The sequence below is a fragment of the Eufriesea mexicana genome, unplaced genomic scaffold, assembly GCF_001483705.2.
Source record: "Eufriesea mexicana isolate 0111107269 unplaced genomic scaffold, ASM148370v2 scaffold1623, whole genome shotgun sequence".
Lineage (NCBI taxonomy): Eukaryota > Metazoa > Arthropoda > Insecta > Hymenoptera > Apidae > Eufriesea > Eufriesea mexicana.
The window spans coordinates 463,782-488,555 of NW_016909734.1; the positions used below are offsets into that span (position 1 = coordinate 463,782).

The following is a 24,774-nucleotide window of genomic DNA, read 5'->3' on the forward strand; positions in this document are numbered from 1 at the left end:
CGTTAAAACAATCGGCACAGTGAGGATTCAGCATTTTCTGCATATTAAATTGCATTAACGAATATTTCGAAATCTATGGGAATCACTCGGAACGTTTATTGTAACAAATTTTTCTAGTTATTTCGATATTAATTTTTATTAATATTTATTTTTGCAAATTTTGGAATTTTTCGCACTCGAGGTCACGTGGAGGTCATGGTACTAAGACAAAAATTTGATAATCCAATTCAAGAAAATATCAATGATCCTGTAAGCTAGAATAATATTTTTTTCTTTAATTAAAACTTATATAATCCTGTTTTTAATTTAAATACACATTCCTATTATTACTAATTTTTCTCGTTTCGCATATCTTTTACCAGCGCTCAATATTCGTTTCTATAGGTCACGCGGAGATCATGGTATTAAGATCAAGATTTAATAATAAAAATATATAATCTGATTCAAGAAGATATCGATTATCCTGAAAGCTGGAAAAGTATTTCTTTTTTTAATTGGAACTTATTTTACGAGAACCCTGTTAAGGGTTTCTAATTTATATAATTTACTTTAATATTAGGTGAAAACTCGAGAGAGAAGAATAATAAAAATATATTGAAGAAAATATCGATGATCCTAATTTCTCAAAAAATACTTCTTTTTTTAATTAGAACTGATTTCGCGATAACCCTGTTGAGGGTTTTTAATTTACGTAATTTACTTTAATATTAGATGAAGACTCGAAACTATAAAATGGAGTGCTGAAAAAATATGATTTTGAGAAAAAATAAAAATTCCACCACGATGTTTGTTCTTTAAAATAAAATAAATTATAATTATATATTATAATTCACGTATTTACCAGAGAAAAATGAATAAAAACAGATCTCCTATCTCCGTCGAAAAAATTATGCGAATTGAGGATATATTCCTTATGCTAATAAGAAAAATCAACGGTGGGAACTTTAAACAGCGCTATCTCGAAAGTGAAAATACACGACACGCGGTGTTTTCGTTCATAACCACGTGCATCGTTATCTTCTCGTTTGCAAAGGTTTAAATTCCATTTATGCGAATCGGACTCTCCGCGAACTATCAATTACAATTCCTCTTTGTTTATCACTTGCACGCGTGGAGCGGCGGCCATGACAGGGACGACAGCAGCGCAACGTCGACCTCGCGTTCCGCCGGAATTCTGCGTAGCAAAGCATGTGCTTGCCAATTTTCGACATTCGATCGATCGTCACGCGATCGTCGGCCCGTTCCATGAGAACGCGCCGCTCTCTTTCCCAAAGGTCGATCGCCCGTTCGACGCGGCGTCCTCTCCGTCGGTTGAAAATAAAAACGATGACCGCGTAAAATGGCGCCGGACGCCCCGGAAAGTTTTCGTAACCGGATCTGTACGCGATGCGTGTCGCTAAATTTAACGCCCCCTCCACACCGTCACCCACCACCAATTAACCCGTGACTTTGTCCATTTTTCTCGTTCCAGTTGGAGGAGTGCGAGACGTCGGAGGATTCACCGGTCAAGGTACGATTTCAACCATCTTCGGTTACCAAAATCGCTTTTCACCACGCTGCTGCTAGCAGAGAGGTATGAAAGTATCGTATAAAGCAGGGGTTCTTCAACTTTTTCCATCGCGACACACCGTTCGTCTTTTATCGCGACGAAAAAATTTTTCGCGAATATTCTATTTTTATTCATCTTTCGACTTTGATCCTAGTACTTTCTCACGCTAAATGGGGGGAAGAAGATATAGGTATATATTTTGAAAAATTATATTTATATGATTAAGTAGTAGCGGAAGGTATTTAATTTTAAAAAGCTGCTAAAAAGTTTTTCGCAAATATTCAATTTTTATTCATTTTTCAGCTTTGACCCTAGTACTTTTTCATACAAAATGAGGAGAAGGAGATAAAGGTATATATATATTTTAAAAAAGGGTATATGATTAAGTAGTAGAGGAAGATATTTAATTTTAAAAAGCTGCTAAAAAATTTTCGCGAATATTCGATTTTTATTAATTTTTTGGCTTTGATCCTAGTACTTTCTCACACAAAATGAGGGGAAAGAAAATACAAGTACATATTTTAAAAAAGAGCTTATCATTAAGTAGTAGAGGAAGATATTTAATTTTAATAAGCTGCTAAAAATTTTTCGCGAATATTCGATTTTTATTAATTTTTCGGCTTTGACCCTAGTACTTTCTCACACAAAATAAGGGGAAGAAAATATAGGTATATGTTTTAAAAAAGAGTACATCATTAAGTGATAGTGGAAGGTATTTAATTTTAAAAAGCTGTTTGTTTCATGTACTTATAATTTTGTCACTTGTTGTTACTTATTGGGATGAAAACAAATTTATTGGCTATCAGTGGGGGTGTTGTTGGATAGAAGATTAAAAGGAAATTAAATCTGGATTGGATACTGCTGAATGCAGGACATCGACTGTTGATCGATATTTAAAATGTCCATGGTAAATTCACACATGGAAGGGGACCAGCCATTCAATGATAAAAATAAATATCCTTAAATCGGAAAGAATTTTATTAATTATAATTATTTATTCGATTGCGTGATACTTTAAGGAACCATTTTTTAAATCCCTGAAGAAAGTATAGAAAGTATAGTTGAAATAATAAAGCGAATATTATATAATTAAAAATATCAGATGAAATATAATACAGCGAGCACAATTGACCCATTTTAACCCTTTACACCCCATTGCAATTGCATCATCCCTACAGCAGCAATTATTAATTTTAATTTATTATTCAATTTCATTTTCACTAACGAAGACAAGGATGTTTTCAATCCTCCTGTTTCGAAAACAAAATTTTTAATTTCGGAATGTTCTCCACTGCAAAAATTTTCTTTAAATCATCAATTGCACGAATTAAAAAGTTTTCCGAGTGTCCTTTGCATCTGAAGATATTTTCGCTATAAAGACAATTCGTAACAATTCAAAGCATGTCTTATATCTTCCTAAACTCACCGACACCATGTTTCCAAAACAAAATTTTTAATTTCAGAATGATGTACCTTATACAAATTTTCTTGAAGTCACTCTTTGAGTCTCCGAATGCAGATTAACCCCTTGCACCCGAAAATTTTTTCGCTATGAAGACAATTCGTAACAATTCAAAGCATTTCTTATATCTTCTTAAACTCACCGACACCATGTTTCCAAGACAAAATTTTTAATTTCAGGATGTTGTACCTTACAAAAATTTTCTTGAAGTCACTCTTCGAGTGTCCGAATGCAGAAGATTTGCACCCGAAAATTTGTTCGCTATAAAGACGTAACAATTTAAAGCATTTCTTATATTTTTCCAAGCACTCCGATCTATTTATGCTAAAATAAAGAAAGAAAATATCGCGTATTTTATTTCCATATTTCACGTATAATTACTTCTAATGCAAGAGTCAGCTCTCGAGTGCAAAGGGGTTAATACTGCCAGAAAATTTCGTAATATCCGGGAATTCTCGAAGACCCCTCAGTGAGAAGATCTCGAAGCAAAATAGTTTTCGTTCCCCGTGCTTACGAATATTTCGGAGTTTAATGGATAAATTCGAAAGGTCGAAGGTAGACTCTTGGCGAGCAGTTGTCAAAAGCTTCGCGACCCCGAGGAAGCACCGGTGGAGAGGCCGCTCGTTCCACCGTGTCGTGCACGCGTATTTTAACAAGGATATTTACCCATAAGCCACTCAGCTAATTCACCGAATCAACGTGAGCCATCGCGGTACAGGGAAAAGCAGATTCCCCTACGAATTGGCGCGTTAACGATCACGACCGATTCCTCGGCTGGAGAGTCGGCTCGCATCGATCTACCGCGAGCTTCCCTTCCGAGAAGTGGTTAAAAATCAGCCGCGTAAAAATATCTTCCGCGACGACCCAGTTTTGCCCGTTGATGCGTCGAGATTGCATCCGCAGCGCGGGAATACGCCGTTGCCCCGTCCTTTCCTCTTCCGCAGTATCGTTCGCCCGATTTATATTAAATATCCGACTGTGCTCGATCTCCACGAGGACTCGCGCACGTTCGGCACCGAGCGAATGCAATTACCAGCGCATCGATGCCGAAACTAGGCCACCCCTGAGAGCGCCGGTCTCCCCGCGGGGGTGCAGCAGGCTTGCCAATCGCACCGGGGGACACTGCTGTTAGGAGGCGTTGCGCTTTTCCAACAAGGACGGGTTAAACGACGCCTGTTGGCTGTTCTGAATGAATTGGCGCGGTAACTTTACTGGATTCGTTATTTTCTTTTTTTCTGTTTTTAATTAGGGTTGGAACAGGGGAAGGTTCGTGGTGGGGAGTTTCGTGGACCCTCGAAATACCTGTAACGATGAAATTGGGATTTGTCGTTGTTATTTCTTTTTCTATAGCGAAGATCGAGATAAGGGGTGGTTGATAGAGGGAATTTTTATTATAATTATAGTAACGAATATTAATTTTTGTCTTTAATATTTCTTCTTTCTAGTCTTCTTTTTTATGGTAAGAGAGATTTTTATGTGCGAGAATTTCATGATAGCTATTTTTATTGGAGCCTCACGATACTTGTGTTATTAAGATTTGTCATTTTTATTTATTTTTTCTTTTTTTTTAATTAGGGTTGGAACAGGGAAAGGTTCTTGGTGGGGAGTTTCGTGTACACTCGAAATACCTGTAACGATGATATTGGGATTTGTCATTGTTATTTCTTTTTCTACAGTGAAGATCGAGATAAGGAATGGTTGAAAGAGGGAATTTTTATTATAATTATAGTAACGAATTTTAATTTTCGTCTTTAATATTTCTCCTTCCTTTCTTTTTTTTTTTTGATGGTGAAAGAAATTTTTATTTGCGAGAATTTCATGATAGTTACTTTTATTGGACCCTCGCGATACTTGCACTATAAGGATCTGCCATTTTTATTCATTTTTCTTCTAAATCGGATATTAGTGAAAATTTTGGAAAGATACGAATGTTTATTGGTCCTCGCACCATTCGCAATATTAAAATTTGTCATTAATATTTCTTCATTTTCTTTTTCTTAATAAGAGGGATATTTATTAGCGAGAATTGCATGATCGCTATTTTTATTCACCCTATTCGATATTCGGACTATTAAAATCTGTCATTATCGTTTCATTTTCTTTCTGATCGAAGATTAGGACAAACGGAGACAGTAATGAATATTAATAAAAATTTTGAAAGGTAAGAATTTTGATTGACCCTCGCAGCACTCGCAATATCTATATTTGTCATTACCGTTACCTCTCATTTCTCGATAAATATTGCAACAAGACATCGATATCGGAAATACATCGCATCGCAGCTCTCGACTCTCTGTTCGCCTCCGCGAACATCGGATTTCAAAATATCGTTCCTTGATCCTAATCTCGATTAACGTAGCGCCTCCCGCGCCGATATCTCCGCTGCACCGTGAAGATAAACATCGAAACGCGTTATCGTCGTAAGATGCTCGGTATCTGGGCCGATTTCGAGCAAACACGAGCCTCGTCTCTCTCGCCTCCGCGTTCTCACCACCCCCAGTGGGCCTTCAATTACCGCGGGGATGACACGACGTCCTCTCCTTGCACCCCGCGACAGCAACACGGGCCTGACGTAAAGTATGACGCGCGGAGTAATTTTAATTACGCGATGCAGCAGGCCTGAATTGTTGCTACCGGGAGCTTCAGACATATTGGACTAATTCACGTCATTCGGGCGACACTTATTAAACCCGGGAATGCCGTCAGCCTTAATCCTCGTAGAATGCAAGATGAGCTGCGCGCTAAGGGACGGGGGTTAAAGGAGAGCGAGGGCACGGCTCGCAGAGGACGTGATAATCTCCGAGGCGAGTCGTACTCTCGCGCGAGTCCCCGGCAACTTTTCGCTCAGTCCTTCGGTTCTTCTCCCGCTCTCCTTTCCAATAATGCAGCCAATTTCGTTCGACCAACCCGTCGCGACCACTCGGTTGACAGATTTTTCGACCGAAGGATTTTTCGGTCGATAAATTTCTCAACCGATAGAGTTTTCGACCGACAGATTTTTCGAACGATAGAGTTTTCGACCGACAGATTTTTCAACCGACGGAGTTTTCGGCCAATAGAGTTTTCGACCAATAGAAATTTGGACCGATAGAGTTTTCGATCGACAGATTTTTCAACCGTTAGAGTTTTCGAGCGATGCAGTTTTCGAACGATGCAGTTTTCGACCGATGGAGTTTTCGGCCGATAGAGTTTTCGAGCGACGGAGTTTTCGATCGACGGAGTTTTCAGCCGATAGAGTTTTCGGCCGATAGAGTTTTCGACCGATAGGATCTTCGACCGATAGAGCTTTCGAGCGATGGAGTTTTCAGCCGATAGAGTTTTCGAGCGATGAAGTTTTTGGCCGATAAAGTTTTCGGCCGATAGAGTCTTCGAGCGATGAAGTTTTCGGCCGATAGAGTCTTCGAGCGATGAAGTTTTCGGCCGATAGAGTTTTCGAGCGATGAAGTTTTCGGCCGATAGAGTTTTCGAGCGATGGAGTTTTCGGCCGATAGAGTTTTCGAGCCATAGAGTTTTTGACCGAAGGAGTTTTCGGCCGATAGAGTTTCCGACCCATAGAGTTTTTGACCGAAGGAGTTTTCGGCCGATAGAGTTTTCGACCGATAGGATCTTCGACCGATAGAGCTTTCGAGCGATGGAGTTTTCTGCCGATAGAGTTTTCGAGCGATGAAGTTTTTGGCCGATAAAGTTTTCGGCCGATAGAGTCTTCGAGCGATGAAGTTTTCGGCCGATAGAGTCTTCGAGCGATGAAGTTTTCGGCCGATAGAGTTTTCGAGCGATGGAGTTTTCGGCCGATAGAGTTTTCGAGCGATGGAGTTTTCGGCCGATAGAGTTTCTGAGCCATAGAGTTTTCGGTCGATAGAGTTTCCGACCCATAGAGTTTTTGACCGAAGGAGTTTTCGGTCGATAGAGTTTCCGACCCATAGAGTTTTTGACCGAAGGAGTTTTCGGCCGATAGAGTTTCCGACCGATTGGATCTTCGACCGATAGAGTTTTCAGCCGATAGAGTTTTTGAGCCATGGAGTTTCCGGTCGATAGAGTTTTCGACCGATAAATTTTTTACCGATATAGTTTTCGACTGATAGAGTTTTTGACCGACAGATTTTTCGGCCGATATATTTTCCGACCAGTAGATTTTTCGACCGCTAGATCTTTCGACCGACAGGTTTTTCGGCCTATCGATTTTTCGACCACCCCTTATCGCGATGTCCTCCGAGGAATTAGATATTCCACGCGCGCTAGCTGCGCTTCCGCGTAGATCGTTGCGTGCGATGATTCGATCGTTATTAGACCCCCGGTGTTCCGCCTGGGATATGTCCTAGAGCACTCGCGATTCCTCTCCTACCCTCCGTTTCCTCGGCCGGCTGTCCCTCAAGGACTCGTATATTCGTGGCAGCAGAAGGGGTAGCCTCGGCCCGATCGACAAGGGTATCAGGGACGAATTAAAAAGGACGACACCGTGGCCGGGAAAAGAGCGGAGCCCCGTAATAATTGCTCTGCTTTGGGCTACGGTAACGAAGGCGAAACAAAACGCTGCGCGATATAATCGGTGAATAATAATCGGTGCGTGCGTCGTTATCGGGCGAGGATAACGAGCGCTATCGTTAAGTTTTAATGAGCGCTAGCCCTAAATTAATATAACGATCCTCCCGCGGACCGTGACGGGCCGCCGAGCCGCTCCAACCCGCGCCAACCCGCGTCAGCCCGCGCCGAACTCCCGTCACGTGACACGCTGACCACACCGCCGTGACGGCGTTACCTTCGCGGCCCAAGCGCACCTACGTTTCCATTAATGCTCGGCAATTGTCGCAATTACCTGTAAATTATTAATTACCCTTGCTTCTTCCTCTTTCCCATTCTCTCCGCTCTTTCGGCTGTCGCGCGTGCCCAACGCTTCTTAAAAATTTATTGCAAGCTTTCAAATTTTAGGTTAGGATATTGGAGAAGGTATCTAGAGTGATCTAGAGCAGCGGTTATAGTGCTTTCGCACCCGATACCTGTTCCTGACTTGAGTCCAGTTTGCTAGGTATCTCGAAGCTTAGTATCGTAGGATCGTCACCGATTTAGCATGCTAATCGCGACATATTACAGAAATATGTTCAAATATAACGTATACGTGTGGATGTGTGTTTGTGCGTGTTCACGTCTAGAATAAGTCACCGATTGTCTAACGTGCTCTCACAAGGAGAGTGCAAGTCCTTCGGGTCATAGATTTAGTTGAAACTTTGCAGGTTTGTAGATTTAGTCATCCAGTTCAAGAAAATGTACCATTATTACAGCAACTACTCGATAGTTATTGAGATATTTATGATTAATAGCTCTATTATTCTTAACTACAAACTTCTTCCTAATAGTTATTGATAGTTATCAAGTGACATGAAGGTCTAATGGCACTTGACAAATATTCGAAATAAATCTGTAATTAAGGCAATAATAAAACTCTAATCATAAATATCTGGAAAACTATCGAGTATTTGCAGTTATAATGATATATTTTCTTGAATTGGATGACTGAATCTACAAACCTGCAAAGTTTCAACTAAATCTGACAGTCGTCGTATAGCAGTAATCGTGTAGCAGTCGTCATTGTAAGAGCGATTATAAAATTTATAAGTATCAAATTTGCATAATGCAATGATACCTGAAATTGTGGCAGTAGGATAATTCTACATCTTAATTTGCATATAACATTTAATTTACCGTTTCCAAAATATCGTTTTACAGCAGAAAATCCTCAAATTATAAGCTCCACAAAAATAACGAGGTCCCCAAGTGCAAAGGGTTAATTATTATTACTTCTGAACTCCTTTATCTTATAAATCTTCTGAGCTATTGTCATCTGATTCCTTATTTGACTCACTGCTTTGTATTTCCAATCCTAGGTCTGCAATTGCGTCTTCTATTATTCGAGTGTAAGAATTTTACGGATATATTACGCTTATGTCATCACGTTACCGAACTCGGAGGTAGTAGTTTTAGGAGTATCATAGAAGAGTGGTTATTACAAGCGAGAGTGTAGGAAGTGGAATAGCCCTCTTGCCCCGCAACCGAGCGAGATGACTTCTTTTCAGCGACGCATAGTACACAGTATCCCCTTGGCTCGACCCTTTGCGAGCGCAGCACGGTCCGCTTCCGCGCGACCCTTTGTTCAGAAAATCCAGCCGTTCGAAGAATCGCGCGTGCGCGCGCGCGCGCGAGCTATCGATGTCAATTAACGACGAGGCTCGTTCGTTGATTAAAGTTATCCGTCTAGGTAATTAGCGATTAATTGAAGGATCGTCCCTTAAAGCAGGCTGGCTCGCGGCTCGACCAGCGCGCTTCTTCGTCATCGTTGAATCGGCCCAGCTAATTGGCAGTAATTAGCGCGCTGCCCACTCGATTCTTCATCGGTGCTATCAGCAGCTCCGACGATCGCAACAACTTTCGACAGGCAGAGCGAACGCGTTCGGTTCGCAGATGGAATCCCGCGCGGCGGAAGTCAGCAACGCGTGCACGAGGGTACGCGTGGGTTCCCGATTCCCTAGCTAGGGTCTAGGGAAAATTCGATACTCGTCGAACTGACGTCTACGCCGAATGATCCTTTAACGACGGGGGCAAGGTTTTACCAAACCGCGTGTCCAACACCTACACACGCGTCCCCCTGCAACGGTGACCCTAGAAAGTATTGTAACACCTCTCGCGAAGCCGATATAGAGCTCTAGCCCGGGGTACTCTAGCCCATTGACAGCCACGCAAATTTAGCGCGCCTTGCCCTGGGTGCCACGGTTTTATTTTAAAGGAAACATGAAGTTTTAAAAAATACAATGATCTAATCGCCTAAGTTATAATTTTAATAGTTCTAATAATAAAAATTGATCATTAATATGTTTTCTACACTGTATTGTTAGTGGTGGATGAAAGATTAATAACAACAAGAAGAACAATTCTTTATTTAATAAGAAGGATTGTAAAACACGAATATAACATGTAAATATAATTAATTTCGCACAATTACTCAATGACACGAATTCTTACTATTATATCTCAATTACAACTAACGTATCCCAATCAGTCTTCTTTTTTCTTTCTTCTTTTATATATTACATTGAGATACACAATTCACACAACACCTAAATCATTACACGCATACATTTATCATAATAACCTGAATTCGTTACATATTCCAATCCCATGCATACTTGTGTCACTCATCCCAACACATATACCTAAAAGTCTATGTGACCACTACCACGTGTATATACATTTTTCATTCATTCTTTCTAATAATTCCTAACTCAAATGGCCATTTGTAGCCTTGTGATCTAAGCTTGCTGCATACACTACGAGATATCTCGTAGCTGGCAGTTTCGGTGCAGACGCTTACTACGAGATATCTCGTAGTTGGCAGAGAATGGGCTAGCGCGGTCGCCAATAGGCGAGTCCCCAAAATCGTACGCAATACTTGACGTCTACGCTGATTCCAGACCCTCTGACCGATCGTGGATTATCCGTGCGAAAGAGAGAAGCGCGGTTTCTTCGGTAGTCTGGCGTAATTTTTTCCACCACCTGTTCCCCTGCGTGCAAAGAGAAAAAGAATTTTAATTCCGACCTGCGCTGGAAGGAAGACTCTCGAGGACCCGGCAATCTAACAGCGGGTGTCGCCTCGTGACTCTGTCTCCCGCTGTTCCATCGCGTTTTGACCAATGTTTCCAGCAATAAGAGCCGAGTCACGTTCGTTCTGGTCATAAAGAGCCGCGTCTGAAAAAGAAGGAAAAAAAGGGGAAAAGCATCGCCGGCGAATCTCTGATCCGGAACGTCGTTCAATTTAGCGGCGATGCCATCGAGGTTAGCGGCGCGGGTAATTTCTTCGAGACGAAAGAATAGCCGGTTTAATTGCGTCGGGGCGCGGTCGGCCGGGCTTGTAAATAACATCAGACGCTATAACGCGATTCGCAGCGCCGTCGGAGAAGAAGAGAAGGAGAGAGGAAGGGAGCGCGAGATCTATTCCTCACGAGGGAAAGAAGTGGAACTGGAAACGGCCGGTGAGCCCACCTCGAGACACTTCCTCGAGGTTAGGCACGCAAAGTCTGCCGAGCCAACGTCAGCCTTCAGACGCCGTTTCCGGAGGGAAGCCACCGACTTCCCTTCTTCTCCACCTCGTACGCTCCATCTTGTCCCCCTTTTCCTGTATACATGCATGGCTAAGTCCCGGTCTGCGTTCTTCCTCCGGCTTTCTAGCTTCTGGTCAAACCTCCCGACCATCCAGTCCGTTTTCCGCTCGCACCGTCCTAGTCCCTGTCACGATCCAAAATTATCAATCCTGTCACCGTTCCTCCTATCTCTCACCTGCTATCTCGCGTCCAAGAGTCCACGCAGTACCCTGGAAATTGCTCCCATTTTCTCACGTCGTTCGTTCGAATCGTCAGTCCAGTCAACGTTGCTGACGTAAAATAATAAAATTGCATGGCTAAGTCCCAGTCTGCGTTCTTCCTCCGGCTTTCTAGCTTCTGGTCAAACCTCCCGACCATCCAGTCCGTTTTCCGCTCGCACCGTCCTAGTCCCTGTCACGATCCAAAATTATCAATCCTGTCACCGTTCCTCCTATCTCTCACCTGCTATCTCGCGTCCAAGAGTCCACGCAGTACCCTGGAAATTGCTCCCATTTTCTCACGTCGTTCGTTCGAATCGTCAGTCCAGTCAACGTTGCTGACGTAAAATAATAAAATTGCATGGCTAAGTCCCAGTCTGCGTTCTTCCTCCGGCTTTCTAGCTTCTGGTCAAACCTCCCGACCATCCAGTCCGTTTTCCGCTCGCACCGTCCTAGTCCCTGTCACGATCCAAAATTATCAATCCTGTCACCGTTCCTCCTATCTCTCACCTGCTATCTCGCGTCCAAGAGTCCACGCAGTACCCTGGAAATTGCTCCCATTTTCTCACGTCGTTCGTTCGAATCGTCAGTCCAGTGAACGTTGCCGACGTAAAATAATAAAATTGCTGCCGTAATCCGTATTCCATCTACTCGCGAAGAGTAGAACACCGTGAAAGTGATTCTACCGTTCACGTTTGATGGATCGTTAAAATACGGAGGGTTCTATGAATAGGTCCCGACTTCTTTCCCCATTCGCGCAGCTCGTGACACGCGGCTGCTCGCTGTTTGACGTAGATGCATTTGTTTAACTTTTCATAGGCTGATTCTCTGTCAGCGGACTAAGTGCATAGCGTGGTTCAAGCTGCAGTCGATAATGGATGTCTGCGCGATGTAGACGCGTAGAACGAAGTTCTACTGTGCATAAGCAGACTTGGCAAACGCGGCGACCAATGGGATCGCTGGAACCGATTCTATTAGCTGCCACCATTACGGATATACTCGCGATGCGCGAAATTGACAGCGAATAGACTCGGGACTCAAATATAGCGTAATCGAGTAGAAGAATTCTCTTTTCTTTAGGATCTAAAGATTCGTTGCAGTATTTTACACTGGCAGACGGGGAACCGGGAAGGAAAATGGTAACGCGTCTATTAGCTGCCGCCATTACGGATCTACTCGCGGCGCGCGAAATTGACAGCGAATAGACTCGGGACTCAAACATAGCGTAATCGAGTAGAAGAATTCTCTTTTCTTTAGGATCTAAAGATTCGTTGCAGTGTTTTACACTGCAGAGGGGGAAACGGGAAGGGAAATGGTAACGAGACACGTTCGGGTCTGCCTTCTAGTTCGCTGGGGCCTTTTTTCCCGAATCGGGGCCACGCGAGAGAGAGTCCTCGCATACATAATTCATGGAAGACTCGCGGCGGAGTTGGTTGACATAACCGCGGCGTAACGCGTCGTAATGCGTCATAATGTATAATAATGCATCGTAGCCGGGAGCGTAATGCATGAAAATGGTCCCGCCGCGAGTGGCTTTCTTTATTTCATCGCCGCCATTAAATGCGCCGTGATTTCCTGCCGGCACGGCGTAATCTAATTTCGCGGCTTGCTCGCGCAATTATTGCACACCCTCCGCCACCCTCGCCAGCCCCGCGAGAAGGTTCGCGCGATACGTCGCTTTAATGGCCATTATTAGAACCGCGCGGAACACGCGGCTCAAACTTCCTACGTGTAATCGTCGAAACTCGATCGTGCAATCGTTACTGTTATCGGCTTCTGGAGGAAGGGTCGTGTCTACGAAGAATGGTACTTAAAGCAGACATCCGTTACGCGTTATTAGTCCAACGAACTAGCTGAATTATTCATACCCGGCCTTCTCCGAGTCTTCGCGCGTTAACCCTTTCACTGCCACGCCGAAATCACGCGTTTCGCTTAGGATGCCACGGCAATATTTTTATTATTCGAAGCATATAATGGCAAGATAATAATAAATTTGCGAGAGTCTTTATTCGGATGGCGCCATACTGCATAAGGATCTATGTTCGCTTCGAGGAACCATCCAGCTTATCAATTCTCGAAGCATTTTCGACGAGACACTTTTTCACAATTTACCGTCTGCACCTCTCATCATCGAGGACTTCGATCCTACGTGTATTTTGTACCGCAAAGAAATTGCAAGAATAAACTCTAATGTTTCAAATTAATAAATATTCACTACACTTTCTGTCGTTTATACTACAGTTTATTTAATACTTAATATAATTTTATATTTTACATTTCCATCGCCAGCACCACGTGCACAACCTTATATCCCTACGGCGAGCAACAGACGACTGACGACTTACAATTAGTCCTCTTTTGTCTTATGCCGCATCAGCACACACATAAACAAAACACACCAGTTCACATACATATACAAATGTAATATCTAATAGAAATATAAAATATAACCAAAATCAAAAGTTCGTTTCGACATATAGATCCGATCTTTTCTACTAAATCAAGAGTAAAAGCTCTCATTGGGATTTATTAAAACCGATTTTACCGCGCTATTTACGATTGTAAAAATTGAATGACAATTGACAGTTAGTCGACTGTCAACCGTTACCAAGGTGCTACCCGTCACCCGTGACCGCGAATACGATTTATTATTATTTTGCCACTGCATGTTTTGAATAATAAAAATATTCCCGTGGTGTCCCGTCGGAGTGGCAGTCAAAGATTTAATAGAAATCTCTATGACAGACGTCAGGGACCGCACGTTGGTTTCCTCGCTTTTTCGTGGAGAGGGCATTGCTAAAAGCTTGAACTACGCTTGAACTACTTATAATTGTAAAAATTGAATGGAAATTGACAGTTAATTGTCAATCGTTGTCAAGGTGCCACGGTGGCCATTGGTGACCGGAGCGCTTGAACTACTTACAATTATGAAAATTGAATGAAAGTTGACAGTTAATTGTCAATCGTTGTCAAGTTGCCACGGTGGTCACCCGTGACCGCGAATACGATTTATTATTATTTTGCCACTGTATGTTTTGAATAATAAAAATATTCCCGTGGTGTCCCGTCGGAGTGGCAGTCAAAGATTTAATAGAAATCTCTATGACAGACGTCAGGGACCGCACGTTGGTTTCCTCGCTTTTTCGTGGAGAGGGCATTGCTAAAAGCTTGAACTACGCTTGAACTACTTATAATTGTAAAAATTGAAAGAAAATTGACAGTTAACTGTCAATCGTTGTCAAGGTGCCACGGTGGCCATTGGTGACCGGAGCGCTTGAACTACTTACAATTATGAAAATTGAATGAAAGTTGACAGTTAATTGTCAATCGTTGTCAAGGTGGCACGGTGGCCATTGGTGACCGGAGCGCTTGAACTACTTACAATTATGAAAATTGAATGAAAGTTGACAGTTAATTGTCAATCGTTGTCAAGTTGCCACGGTGGTCACCCGTGACCGCGAATACGATTTATTATTATTTTGCCACTGTATGTTTTGAATAATAAAAATATTCCCGTGGTGTCCCGTCGGCGTGGCAGTCAAAGATTTAATAGAAATCTCTATGACAGACGTCAGGGACCGCACGTTGGTTTCCTTGCTTTTTCTTGGAGAGGGCATTGCTAAAATCTTGAACTACGCTTGAACTACTTATAATTGTAAAAATTGAAAGAAAATTGACAGTTAATTGTCAATCGTTGTCAAGTTGCCACGGTGGTCATCCGTGACCGCGAATACGATTTATTATTACTTTGCCACTGTATTCTTTGAATAATAAAAATAGGAGATCCACGCAATTTAATTTTATTACATAGAATAACTTTTCCATTTGCTTCTAGTAGATATCGATCGGTTAACAATTTATCTTTGTTGGCAATAGTCGATTCGCGATTTCTTTTGGTATCCTGCAATCTTTGAATAATAAAAATAGGAGATCCACGCAATTTAATTTTGTTACATAGAATAACTTTTCCATTTGCTTCTAGTAGTTAACCGATCGGTTAACAATTTATCTTTGTTGGCAATAGTCGATTCGCGATTTCTTTTGGTATCCTGCAATAGCCTCGTCGAAAGATCCCGAAAGAAAGATCCCTCGCGATCCCGAAGATAGCCTCATCGATTTTCCATTTTCTTCGAGCGGAATTGCGTCCTGCACGCGATACTCGTAGAAACAGCGTGGCTCGCGTAGCGGCATTCTTGCGTAGAGTATAAATTCAGCCTCGACAACGCGGAAAGCACGAGGCACGGCGGAGCGGCCATTAATGCTTTTCCGTTTCGCGAAACAACGCGGCGTCGTTGCTCGTTAAACATGCTAATACACGGAAACTTAGCGTAAAGTATGGTTATTAGGGTCGTCCAGATTATAGCAGGCAGGCAGAACGGGCAGAGACAGAGGGGAGCGTATATATCGAGCTGTTCTCTTCCCTCGCCTCGGGTCGCGACGACAAATAGCTTAGAATAATTTAGACGTCCGCCAGATACAGACCAAATGTTTATATTGCGAGGCCGCGGCGGTCAAACACGGCTGGCAAGTACAATATTGAACGATCAAACGGCGCGACGGAGATTTCTAACTCGCACGTAATTTCCAATTCAAGCGTTTCGCTGATTATTCGGAAAATTGCGGGAACGACGTGGTCTGCCGAATTTATTCGATCGCTATGGCGGACGCTTCGCCATTTTTCCTTCCGTTCCGTGATCGCAATGGCGGATATCGCGGAGGAGGAAATCGCCTAAGTGCCCTCGCATGACAGCGTTCGCGACGACGCGTTCGACTCGATTGACGAGCGAGTAGACGAGATAGCCGACAAGGTCGAATATCAACGAGTCGAAGATCGAGGGCTACGAGACTCGTTCGGCTGCTCGCGCGAGGAGCGAAGTCCGCGCGTGAACGCGAGTTAGCCTGTCACTCGCGGTGTCCACGTGAGCGAGAAAATGCATCGCGAAAATAAACGGGAGCACAGTGTCGCGCAAGACAGGCTTACCTGCCGTACGTATACGAGCACGTATTCTTCGTTACTGTACGAAAATTCATGGCACAGTATCAGTAATCCATCCTTTCCTACGTTAAGGCCTCGTTCGAGGGAAAATTATACGTCTTTTAATTCATGCGCGCCATCTTGCAGCGGAAGCACCCGACGATCGTGAAAATTCGCGAAAAATTCGCTGAAAATTCGTCTTCCAAGGTGTTAACATTACGAGATTGTAGAAAGACCTTGTAAGATACGCATAACAATACAGATTTTGCATTTGACTTCGATCTTGGTGTCACATAACGCTAGACCTACCACGGTCAAATAACCGGTGGATAAAAGATAAGTAGAATTTTTAAAAAATGGAATAACGAGAGACGAAAAATGGATTATACGTGTAGAGAGGCACCCGACCATGCGCAGAAAGCCTAGTTTAAACTTCATCGACTAGTTAAATGCCCAAACTGTTTTGGGCCTTATTCGAGAATTCATGAACATCGCTATGTGGCTTTGCTTCTACAGTGCGCCTCTTTCAGAAAGCCCTACAATTTCTATTTCTGATTTTTATTCAAAGTAAATGAAGTTTCGATATCTCTTCACGCGTATATTACAAGAAGAATCGCGAAGATGAGTGTGCATGACGATAACATTGAATGCAAAATTTCGAATAAAAATTTTGAAACCGGTCATTTAAGCTATAGTAGGTTTAGCGTTAAATCCCGTATAAAGTAGTGGCGTAGTTAGGTCCTTCGTCGCCCGGGGCGGTTCCACGATTGCCGCACCTTGCGATACGCTGTAATAAAAATACCGTAAGCATTGAACGTGTTGCATCGTCGGCTAAAAATCAGCAGTAGTAGTAATAAAAATTATAAAACAAAATTAACTAGCGGTGATAAAAATTACCGAGACAAAGTTAAATAAAATCCCATTGTCTAGGGCGCATAGTCAATAACCGCTGGAAAAATAATATATTTAAAACTAATACTCGAATAAGCTTGTATAAAGCTTAATATAAAGCTTATTACACGAAACTTTATCGAAGGGATGGCTAACAATAAGTTACTAACACCTGCACCATGCAAATATACGACTTGGAGTTTGGTGCCTGTTTACAGTCCAGAATCTGTCAATCTGTAGACAGATTCAACGCTGAGAGAACTCGCAGTATATAATATTATTGTAAAGTACGTGTTCTCGATGTTACTAAGACAGCATACATTTTTCTAGCGGACTATCGGGTAATACCGCGAATCGGCACCCGGCGTCCGCCATTTTGGAGACCCAAGACGCGCGAACTCGAGTTCCTCCAAAGACACCGATTCACGGAGGAACGATCGTATCGTAGAGAAAATCCATGTGGTAGAGTATTCAAGGGACACTTGGAGGTTCTCTACGTTTCGCGCGATGCTCGTTGACCTGGACGCTTCGCGAGAGCGTCGCGACGCGTTAGCGTGGAACACCGTTCCCCTGGGAGACCTTAGCTAACGAAACTGGCGTCACTGTGCCCCTGTTTAATCCTCTTTCTTCGATCTAGTTTCGCGCCAGGACTCGCGGGGACACCGACGCGACGCAATTGCTGGATTCGAATTTCAATTGTCAGCGGGGACGTTTCGCTCCTTTGTCGAGAACTTGCCCATGGAATTCTAACTTTTTGTCACGCTGTGAATATTATCAAGATTGTAGTTTCTTCTACTGAATATTAACTTTGCTTTGTCCACGATAATTACGTTAACAAAAATGGCACCGAATTTTCTCCTTCCAGTAACCGTATCCAAAATGACTATGACCTGTCGTCCTCGAAACTCACTATATCGTTTACCAAACTGAAATTACAAATCGATCCATGAAGATATAATTTATTTATTTCTCCATTTTGGAATTTAAATTACAAATTAATTAAAATTGTAATTAAATTGGAATTGCGTATTTTAAATTACTTTGTAATAAAAATTGCTGTCTGTAATTTGTCAAATTACACACGAAAATGGCAGAAGGTGATTGTTACCAATACCACGTGATAAATGAGTCGTTCACTGGAGAAATTAATTAACTCCATAAAATAAACAGTGGAGAAATGCAATGAAATAACGTAGTTATGACTGTACCAAGTGCTTTGACACTTAAATTCAAGATTTTTCAAAAAGTTAATCGACTGTGCAGTGAACGGCTCAAATGTTAGTGAGAATGCTTTAGACTATTGATACGCTTTATTCGAGAATACACGTTATGCAAATAGCATGAAATCACCTGTGCAGTGATAATGATCAGAAAGGGTAGTGTGTATTTATACAGCTTGTCACTAAACGGATGTGGCTTGACGTTGTTAACTGTTCAGCCTGGATTTTGGGATCGACTAACTGACCCCAGGAAGAAGGTCCTGTGAAACATAGTAGTTAGGTCAAGGGAAAACCCACGCGAGTGTTTCGAGAGTCTAAGCCTGTACAGTGTCATGGATTCCAGCGATAAATTATCAGCAGGTGTGGAAAAGGAGAGGGATGCACCCCTCGTCCCAAGAATTTGCCATTTTACTTAGGAAACTGGAGTTGCACGTTTCGCGAAACAGATCCTGTAGCACGCGCGCGACGCGACAATTGGATCGGCAGCTCGAGCATCGCGCGTTCTATTAATATGCCAGAAACGCGCGCTATAAATTCTATTTCAACCCACCCCCGGGGCCATCCTTGAGAGGCAAGGACAATCGATCCACCCCTGTGAGGCACACGCGAGACTCGTATAAACTCGCGTTGCCGTTGGATCGTCAAGTTCACTTTTTACCAAATATTCGTCTTTCATCCCTGTCCTTTCATAGGTCTAGTCTGTTTAATTCTATCCCCGAGTTCCTGTCAACTGACCAGCCTGAGGTACTCTTCGGTTTGTTCGTTGTCGAGATGGATCCTTGAATTATTATGGAAACACTATTCCGGATGTGTCGTTTAACCTTCTTTCCTTTTATTCGTCGATTCGATCGCTGCCAAAGCCAAAATTCTGCCAAAAATACTGGGAACGTACGAAACGATGCATCAATGTGGAATTTAGAATCGTTCGTCGGTGGAAACGGTCAAGAGATACTGGCATTGTGTAGAATTTCGTTTTAATACTGGAACTAACTAGAATACAGTCAAAATGACTGGTCCCGGAATTTTTCTCCCTGTAATTACTAAAAATATTCATAATATAATATTTTTCAAAAAATTAGGGTTGACACGAGTCAACTCAATTGAGATAGAATTATAAGTAATTAATTGCCAAGAATTTCGTTTTAACACTAGGACTACCTAGAATACAGTCAAAATGACTGGTCCCGGAATTTTCTTTTCTACAACTACTAAAAACATATACCTGTTTTCCAAAAAATTAGGGTTGACACGAATCAACTCAATTGAGATAGAACTATGAGTAATTAATTGCCAAGAATTTCGTTTTGAAGCTAGGACTACTTAGAATACAGTCAAAATGACTGGTCCCCGAATTTTCTTTTCTATAGTTACTAAAAATATTCACTTGCTTTTCAAAAAATTAGGATTGGCACGAGTCAACTCAATTGAGATAGAACTATGAGTAATTAATTGCCAAGGATTTCGTTTTAACACTAGGACTACTTAGAATGTAGTCAAAATGACTGGTCCCCAAATTTTCTTTTCTACAACTACTAAAAACATATACCTGCTTTCCAAAAAATTAAGGTTGACACGAATCAACTCAATTGAGATAGAACTATGAGTAATTAATTGCCAAGAATTTCGTTTTAACACTAGGACTACTTAAAATGTAGTCAAAATGACTGGTCCCCAAATTTTCTTTTCTACAACTACTAAAAACATATACCTGCTTTCCAAAAAATTAGGGTTGACACGAATCAACTCAATTGAGATAGAATTATGAGGTATTAATTGCCAAGAATTTCGTTTTAACACTACAACTACCTGGAATATAGTCAAAATGACTAGTCCCCGAATTTCCTTTCTGCAATTGCTAAAAACATATACCTGCTTTCCAAAAAATTAGAATTGACTCATATCAAGATAAAACCATGAGTAATTAATTGTCAAAAAAATCCTTTTAACGATAGAACTACCTAAAATCTAGTCAAAATGACTGGTCCCCGAATATTCTTTTCTACAACTACTAAGAACATATACCTGCTTCTCAAAAAATTAGGTTTGACTCGTATTGAGATAAAACTACGAATAATTAATATATTTACTTATCTTCATCGCACCACTAAAATTTCTATCATCAATACCTGCTACGTTTAAGTACCCATTAAAGATCGGTAATCCTAGTGTTAAGGTGTTAGTAATGGATGAAACGTTTAAAGATTTTAGAGACTCCCCAGCGTCATTTCGCGTCTTATTAATGGGTAAACTGCATTACTCATTGGAGTAAACCCCAATCGACGATTTTGAGAACGACCATCGCAATTCCAGATCGATCGAGCAACCTTCGTGACTTTAATTACCATGTTAAGGTATATCCTATTAAACTAAAATACCTGAAAATAGCCCGAACCGTGGCCCAAAAATTCCCTACCAGTGTCCCGTAACGTCGTTTATCCGATCGACGGAACAAAAGACAATTTCGCGTGATCGAACGCTGATCGGCGCACGGGCTGGTTGATATCTGCGAATGGCCGGGCAGACGACGACAAAGCGGCGGGAAAAATCGGCCGTGTACGCGATAGAAAGCGAATTACCGATACCTTTGACAGAGTCCATTAGCATCGACAGAGACACGCGAATCGGGTACCAGTGACGTCAGAACGAACGTTCCTCTGGCCGCTGTGATCCGAGGCTGGCAAGCCCGGCGTACACGCGCGTGTAACACGAGGACGCGAGTGCACGCGTGTCTGTTGCACGCATCGCGCGCGAAACTGCCGGCGAAACGGGCCTATTTATATCGAGCGTGCACGGCTGTGCGAGCGGGACTTCAATTAGCGAGAGTAACCGCAATTTGCTCTTAGTACTTGAGCAGCGGCCAGCGCTCAATGATAGCCCCGATCACGGCCAATTTGTTGATGAATTTTCGTATAATGGCCGACCCGTTAATTACATAATGCCACGCTCCGGCTGGAAAAGTTAACGGTGGACCTTGATGTCGGGTCACTTTTCGTCGGCCACGCGAGCCGAGCTGGGTCCCGTTTAATTACTCTTCGACTCGTTTGCAATAATATCGACGACTCCGCTCGCTGCCGGACGGCCATCGTGCACATTACAATGATTAAAATTGATTTCCACCCCCGAGCGAGCGAGCAAGCAAGCGCGTTCCTAGCCCACTCGAAACCCCTTCTCGATCCGACTCTGATCAATTTTAATACGCGCCACTGGTTACAAACGTTTCTCCGCCGCGAGGATACCGAGAGGGGAAGAGGACTCTTGGCGAGCACTCGTAACCCTTTGCCTTCCGCGCACTCCGTTCGTCCATTTGAATATCGCTCGAAAGTTGATGGAATTCGATTAATGAAATAACGTATATCGATCGACCAACGCGTGGTTTCCGCTTCGTTCAGAAAAATTGCAAGGTTACTATCGGGAACCGGGTTTAACGTATACCTTAATTGCCAGTGTTTAATTCTTCATTTGCACGAGAATGTGATAATGTAGAGATGACATTGGTGGTGGTATATGGATTTATTTATTTAATAAATTAACAGTGTGCGAGAATTGTCACTTTACGCGAATCTATATCGATTCCTTAACTTACGAACTTCAGACAACGCTCAACTTAATAACGCAATGACGACTCAGCCTGCAGCAACTAACCATTAACAACTAAGACTGTCTACTAAGAACTGCACCGAAGATTTCGTACAACGAACTGTTTTCCAATAACTATGCATCGACCAGTTTTTACCTTCTTTTATATCTTATATCCAGCATGTACACGTTTTCCAAAAGTCTACCCCAACATGACCAAATATCGTCGTGCTAAGGGTATAATGACTCATCGCCGAGGTTTTCCGACCAATCTGGCTTTCTAAGTTAAAGCTATCTGTACATGGGGTGGAAAATCTGCGATACTGCAATATTGTAGGATTTCTTGCTAGATTGATCCTATGCAGACCGAGATCTGCGAGTCTAATAAACAACAACTCGTTTTTAAGAGCAAAACAGGTTTATTTTATTAAAATGTTACACTAAGTTCCTCTCATTTCTAACTCTCAAACACACGATCCTCTATTCACTATGTCTGGACCATATGCCATCTGCCTTCTGCCTTCTCTGCGTCTTTGCACCCTTATTTAAAGTCTAACACTCTCTCGTTTCATACACAAGCTCTCTCCGTTGATCACTCATTTCCCACGCAACCTCGCTTTTCGTGGGCCGGGTACTTTAACCACTTTAGACACATCCCTAAATTTTCACGTGACTTTATCATAAACATTCAAGATCAACATTCAATCCTCTTGCACGTGGTCACTTTCGTTCTAAGTCCAAACACTCTTGACATTCTTTCAGGGCCGTACTCATTCCAGTCCTGCATACATAGCTTACTATATTTATAGAGTTGAAATTTAAAATAGAATTAGTCGAAGTTTGTTAAATTTAAAAATAAAGGTTCCCGCCATTTTGTCTCTGCAATGTTTATTAGATAGAGGACCATCTAGAAGTACGTCGCCCAAGGATACCGGTTTCCTATTTTAATTATTTCCGGAGGAGGAGCGTGTATCGGAGATCGGTCTAAAACTGATAGGAAGCGGAGATTAAAATTCCGCGTAAAAGGCTGGAAAAATTGGCAAAGGTACGACGTACTACTGAAGGAAACTTGGAGTGACGTGTGGTTGAAACGTCTCGGTGCATAGAACGGTGGTGCATGAAAGACCTTTCATCGACGATTACTCTAAAAAGCAAGGGAAAAAACGCGGGATTCGCGAAAGAGGAACTGGAAAGGTGTACAAAGTATCTCGTTGATCGCATCATCCGGCGTGTCGCTATAGTAACACGGAGGTCCGCCGGGCCGGCATGAATTTCGCGAGAAAGAACGATCAGCTAGACGGTCGTGGAATAGAAACCGATGTTATGAGCGGAATATCGAAGATCAGAAGGGACCGGGCCGTCGACGTGGCTTTGCCTTGCTAATTTTAACTCGATTTGAATTTCTTTGAACGAGTGCAAAGCCCGCCAAAACCGTGGGTGTACTTTGACAGCGAGACAACCCGCGTCTCGCCCCGGAATACGGAAACGCCGCGACGAACTTCACGGTTCTCTTGTTCGGCCGTTCCCCTCGCTGTCATATTACGTTTCATCTTTATTCCCCGGATAGCCCGCGAAACAGCAGACTCAGCGGACGTTTTCCCAAATTACCATTGTCGTTCCTCGCGGCTCGAGCCGAGCCGAGCCGAGCTGATTGCCGGCTAGCGCAGCGATCGAAGCCATCGACGCGAGTCGCGGTTCGCAGAGAATTCCGTCGTCCTCCAGAAACAATTTGCCATCGGATGGAACGACGGGTCACGTGGCACGGCCGCTGGACACGGAGGAAGACGAAGAAGCAACGAGTCACGAGGCAAATCATTGTCACTTAGAGCGGCGCGGAGGGCCACGGAGGATGTTGTTATGTTTCTCGTGATTTCGTCATTAGGACGCCACTCAAGCACTCAATTCATTAGCTCGCGTCGCGACTCGGTTTGACTGCACGCATCGCGGCCGACCAACGCGGAACCCCGGCACGGTGCAAGAGGGAAAGAAGCCGAAGCGAGGTCAGAGCGGAGAGCGAGCGAGCGCTGGCGAAAAGGCAGACAGAGAAGCGTCGCTCTGCCTAGCACGTCCTGGCACTGTCAACTTCGCTGGCCTCTATCTGTTTCCTGGCGCCATCGCACCCCCTGCAAATGGAATTAATTTCGATCGTCGATCGTCGCTCCGCTCCAGCCACTCATTCACCAGCACGTGATCGCTTCGTCTCCGCTCCGGTCGCGGGTCAAGCAATCTCGTTGAACCCGCGTATCGTCTCGACGTTTCTCTCGATCGGCGCGCTCGACTTCGTTGACAGATGTTGGCCGCGAGCGAGCGAAAACCGGCGTTCCCACGATTAATTCCTGACGTTCGAAGAATAGCTTAAAGGGGGACACGTGGGGAGACAGGTCGGATGGAAAAATTACGATTATCGCGAGTTAATTACACGCGTGGGACTAGGATTAACCATCCTTCGCTGTCATTTTTCCTTCGATCCTTATAAAGGCTCTCACATCCTCTGTTCTTCGGAAGAACCGAGGTTCTGAGATACCAAGAGAGATTAACGATTATAATAAAAATAATATTGTAGAGACTATGATGGTGGTAAATAATAGTATTCTATTTACTAGAAATAAAATAATAATACACTATTCGGTGACGATAAAGGCTACGAATATAGATATATATAAACTATTACAACTACAACTTAACAACACAATTGCAACTCGACTGTTACAACTAAAATACAACTAAATAACTAATGACTCCTCTCTACGCAACTCT

At 42.9% G+C, this 24,774-nt stretch overlaps 1 protein-coding gene across 1 annotated transcript in view; it reads left to right on the forward strand.

Annotated features, from left to right (window-relative positions):
* Positions 1 to 1,492: 1,492 nt before the first annotated feature.
* The window catches only part of Pdk1 (Phosphoinositide-dependent kinase 1), a 423,846-nt gene continuing 400,564 nt past the window's right edge, over positions 1,493 to 24,774 (forward strand). Inside the window, exon 1 of the mRNA XM_017901522.1 lies at positions 1,493 to 1,510. The gene's annotated coding sequence lies outside the window, so the exon portion shown is untranslated. The remainder of the gene's footprint in view (positions 1,511 to 24,774) is intronic.